This window comes from Rattus norvegicus, chromosome 19, assembly GCF_021556685.1.
Source record: "Rattus norvegicus strain SHRSP/BbbUtx chromosome 19, alternate assembly SHRSP_T2T, whole genome shotgun sequence".
NCBI lineage: Eukaryota > Metazoa > Chordata > Mammalia > Rodentia > Muridae > Rattus > Rattus norvegicus.
In genome coordinates, this window is record NC_141552.1 from 36,547,883 (window position 1) to 36,553,119 (window position 5,237).

Genomic DNA, 5,237 nt, shown 5'->3' on the forward strand with positions numbered 1-5,237 from the left:
TCACTTCTTCATACTGACACCCCGAACCTTTGTTATTCAAACAACCTCACCTCTGATAACTAAAACAAACTGTTAGAGTTGAAGAACTTGAGGAGGTATCACTGTTCCTGATTTTAAATTATAATATAAAGTAATAGTAAATTCTCTTTTCAAGTGGCCTTGCTTATCACAATTAAAATATCTGTCATCTAGACTGTTCTTAAGATTTTTAGAAGTTACTTCTGAATAATTAGCATCATAACTGTGATATCTAGTATCAGTCCCAACTCTAAGGGATTCCTCTATTACTGCTGACCTTGTATTTAAAATAAAATCCCCTTTTTGCATCCTGAATTAGCACTTTCAAATGACTAAGATTCGATCCGTAGTTTTTGGTCCATTGAATCTGATATTTTTTTAGTAGCTGAAGTCAATCTTCGCAAATATTTAGTGTGGGCTTTTTTTGGGCGTTTTGGAAATTGAGTTGGACCTCTTTTGTGAGCATTGATTCCATTGCTCTGAAAATTTTAACCACTACATGACAGGGAGCCTAGGGCTATTCATCCAATTCAAGCTGGCCTTAAAACTCAGTATTCCTTTACCTAGCAACGCATCCTGGGAAATGTCATTGCCTCTCACCTGATTTTTGTTTGTCTTGTTTGTAGTCATAGGTTTCCCCTTTCTACCACCTTTAACATGAAACGGAAGACCAGCTTCCAACAATACTGTTGCCCAACTTTTCCAGTCTCGAGGTCTACTTCTGTTCTCTACTGTTCATGAATTTACCATCTACTTCACATAGGAGTAATACATACTACATGAAGGGATGACTTATTTAAGCTTACTAAAATCTAGCATAATAAATTCCATTAAATTTTCCATACCCTTGGTAGTACTAAGTGTAGGCTGGTGTGTCATCATTGGAGAAACTAAGATTAGTTTTCTAAAAATCTTGAGCCACTCACATTTAGTGTCCTTCTGTGATAGTGTATTAGGCCCTTGTCTAAATTCTTTTGCTTATGTCTGAATATTTTTCTTCTTGTTTATAAGTCTCTGTAAATAAATAAATAAATTAATTAATTAATTAATTTCAGGGCTTTTATCTTATTAATTCACTTTTATATTGAGCGTGTGCAGTAAGCCATTATGTCTAAGAAGAATAAAGAAATAGCAAATATTAATGTGAATGATTATAATCAATATTGGGGTATTTGCAGGGAAGACATTGAGCTTTTCATTGTCTGGTTCTGTTTCCAAGTCATCTATGGGAAATCCTAAAGCATAGGAGACACTCAGCAGGTTCCAATGACATCCTTATGGGCTCACAGAGGCATGGGTGAAGTTCTTGCCAGGGCTCCCAGAGGCTGCAACTCTGAGGCTTGAGAAAGACAGAGGCCACTGAGGCAGTTTGTTCCTACCCTGGGGAGGGGTAGACCTCTTACAAGGCATAGTCTGGACCTGGCTTCTCAGACTGTCGATTCCAGAACAGACTGCTTGTTTTCCTCCAGCAACTGCTGATTTCACAGGAAATTCAGTGGCACTACTTTAGTAGACATTAGGAGTTTTATCCTTCCTTGATGAGAGCAATTCGGGGTTTTATGGGCAGATGTAGGTAATATGCATTCCTCCGTAGGTAATATGCAGCAATGCATGTCCTGGACACCGACAGTTGTTCTTTGTGGAGATGATGGGACTTACCCACACTCATCCAATGGTTGCTAGGTAGTATCACTTCCTCTAGACAGTTGACTATGACCCTTTTACCTAGAATTCCTGAGTCTGTTGCTTTTTCCATTGTCACCCCATCAATAGAACCATTTAAAATGGGATGTAATCGAAATCTGGAGCCTCATTCTTTCTCTTGACCTCCTTGCAGTGTCTAGAAGGCATGCCTGTTTTCAAGGACATGACTTCATTTCTTTTTGCTGCATCAAGAGGAAAGCCAGCAGAGGAGGCAGGAGCTTACAACGAATCAGTAGGATTCCTAGAAAAGAAGCCATCCAGATCTCCATTCTCAGAAAACCCCTGGCTTGCTCTCATGTGACTGGGTCCTCAGACACCAGCAGCCTTAGATGACACCAAGGAAAGCTGTGCAGAGTCCTGGGTCCCCGGGTTCTTGACCTCCTGAGTGACAGCTGTAGACACATCTTCCAGGGAATCATTACAGCTAGTGACATCTGGGTTAGATGAACCAGATGCCAAAATGAGACATGTGAGAGAAATCCTAGACTGTTTGGAAGGAAGCCGTCTCTGCTTATGCTCTGTCTCTCTGTGACCTGCCTCTGTGATGTGGAGAGGGAGCTCTCATGGCTGTGGGTCGCCTCCTAATGTGTTTGTTGTTGCAGATGTCCTGGATGTTCTGGACCCCATCAGAACTCAGACCATGCTCAGTCACGCGGAGGTCAACACCTTTCTGTCCATCAGGTTATGAGACCTGAGACAGTTGAGGTAACTGCAGTTGCCCTGGGTGAAGTGCTCACAGACTTGGGCTGTCTTGCATGCCTGTGGCTTCAAGCAGATCTGTTTATGGCTGTCTCCTTTGTAGTAACTCCTGCACCAGAAAAGCATTGCTCTGTACCAGGAAGATGACCAGGTCTTGGATAAGCCCAGAGAGCTCATGATTCTTTAGGACCTGGAAGCTTTGTTCCTAAAGAACTTGGTGAGAATATTTGCAGAGGTTTCTCTGGGACTGTGCATAGTGGCACTGACCAAGCAGAGTAAGCTTACAGAGTTTTGGCCAATCTGTAGCAGGGTCCCTGGCTGCACTTGAGATTGAAGCCACAGGCTTCAGTAGTAGCCATCACCTACAGAGTGATCCCTGCCTGGTCTCCAGTCTCATGGAAAATCGAAACTGGGAAGTGGGATAACACATGAAATGGAAATGAAGAAATATCCAATAAAAATTAAAAAATTAAAGTAATCCTCCCAGGAGAATGAATGGGAAGCAAGTGCCTTAAGCAAACAGGTTCTCCACAACAATGCATGCTGAGTTCCAGCCTGGACATGAGGTGCCCTGAGTTTGGAACTGCCAGGCTGCTACTAGGAAGAGAACTTTCTTGTTTGTTTTCATAAGTCTCTCAAGTTTTCTTCTAAGGATTTCATCTTATCAATCCACTTTCACAATGAGCTTTTATGAGAAGCCATTATGGCTCACAAGAATAAAGTGAGGCTCATTGAGTGGCTGGGAGCTGCAGGTGTGGGGGAGCTAGGCACAGAGAGCACCAGCCTGCCAGGGGTGGGGCATGCGCGGTGGGAGGGACCAGCAGAGCTTCAGCCACCTCTGTTTGAGCAGGCTTAGCCCTGGGACCAGGCTTACTGGCATCCCTCTGTGGCCACTTGGCCTGGGTCTCACCACAGGCGCCCAAGGTGGTTGCCAACCAGTTGTGCTTGCTCTACCTGTCCACGGGGCTTCTGCAGCGGCTAGCACAGCCTTCAACATGGACAATGGCGAGTACATGGTGGTCCGGAAATAGGTGGATCCCGGGAGCCTCTTAGACTTCTTGCTCACCTTGCAATGGCAGACACAGCTGGAGGACAAGTGGCTGTGAGTTCCACTACTCTTCACATCACCTCTGGGTTCGGACGCCCTGCCAGAAGGGCAAGGGCTAGCCCTGCTCCTGCTGGTCCTGCATGCCCATAGCTTATCAGCTGACTGGTGGAGCTTGGCTTTGCTCTGCCTGGCTCTGCTTTGCCCTGCCTTGGTTTGCACTGCCCTGTTGGCTCTCACTTCTTTGGCCAAAGACTTCTGAGATCCGGGCTCGCCAAGCCCTGTACTAGGCAACACCTGGAAGCCAGAGACAAATGAATAGATGCCAGGCTTGGCCCTGGGGACTTGTGTCTCCCCCTCCCCTGAAGTGTTTTCCCCAGTTCACCACTTCAGGTTTACTTTGCAGAACCCCAGTAGGAGGCAGGCTTTGCTGAGCCTCACCTGTGAGCCTGGGATAGTGGTGGGATGTAGGGTTTCTGGAAGACTTTCAGGGAGGTGCAGGCTTTTCATAAACTCCCCAACCATCCTGTGCCCTCCCTGGTTCACCCGCCCCGTGGAAGTTGGGAAGCCCCTTTTCCCTGTCCTGTGTGACTTTCCCTGTAGGGTTGGCTCTCCTGCAGGAGATACTTTCACATGCTTCTTTAAAAGCATCTTTTCCTCAGATCTAGATCAGCTGTGAAAACAGGCTTCTTCAAGTCAGTGTGAGAGCTACCCCTCCCAGCTCAGAGCTGCAACACCATAGGATCCTCCAGACACAATGCTGGGTGGGTCCCATGGAGGAGTTAGAGCAAAGTGCCCCTTCTGAGAAGTGACAGAGAACAGAAGGTTCAGAAGTGACAGTCAACCCCTGAGTGTTTCTTCCAGGAGAAAGCAAGGAGCTCTTTAAACAGCTTTTAAACAGTTGTTGGCTCACACATGACCCAGCTGTGTGACTGGAGAAGATTTCCTGGAGCTTACTTGCCCAGTCAGAGTGGGGCTACATCCTTGATCCATACTGATTCCCACATCAAAAGGTCCTCCCCACCTCCCCCCCAGGCCTTGAGTTGAACCCAGGTCCTTCCAAGACCAACAGACCTGAGAGAACAGAGGGCAGCCCAGGGGAGAGAAGAGGCCAGAATGATATTAACCTGGAACAAACCCCCATATCAGCCATTGAACAACTTCAGAGGTTGTGCAGATGTGGACTCAGAATCTTAAGGTGACATTTTTCTGATAACAGCTGATAGGTGAAGCTTAAGTCTGCTGTGGGTGGGATGATCCCAGGCAGGGAGGGGATCTGACTCTGCAGGCCTGGCCAGCCTCTGTGTTCTCATGAAAATAATTGTTGATCAGTTGTAAATCTGATGTGAGTGTAGGTTTTTGTCAACTCAAAAGGATACCATTTCAAGTCTCACACACATGTGAGAGACACACATTTACCCTCAGGGGATTTGAACTTACTTCTGTAGAAGTGACTGTGGGCCAACAGAGGGAAAGCATTCTTGCCTTTAACATTCTGTCTGTATTAGAGACTACAGGGACTGGCTTCCTGGACAGATAAGTACAAGGTGACAGACATTGTAATGGGGGAAAACTGAGGTAAGAAATGTCCTGAGGACAGTGATTTCAGATTGTGCCGTTAGCCAGCAATCTCTTTTGTCATTAAGGCAAGCAGCCTTTGGGTCTGCTAAAACTTGTCACTACTTCAGGGTGTCTCTGGTCTTACAACTGCTCCAGGTCTTTCTGAGATGAAGGCTTTTCCATAAAAAAAAATTTACAGGGCAATTTTCTC

The 5,237-nt window shown here is 45.8% G+C and overlaps 1 pseudogene; it reads right to left on the bottom strand.

Moving 5' to 3' along the window:
- Nucleotides 1-1,543: 1,543 nt before the first annotated feature.
- On the bottom strand, nucleotides 1,544-3,123 carry LOC134483680 (zinc finger CCCH-type antiviral protein 1-like; annotated as a pseudogene).
- Between the last annotated feature and the right edge of the window lie 2,114 nt (nucleotides 3,124-5,237).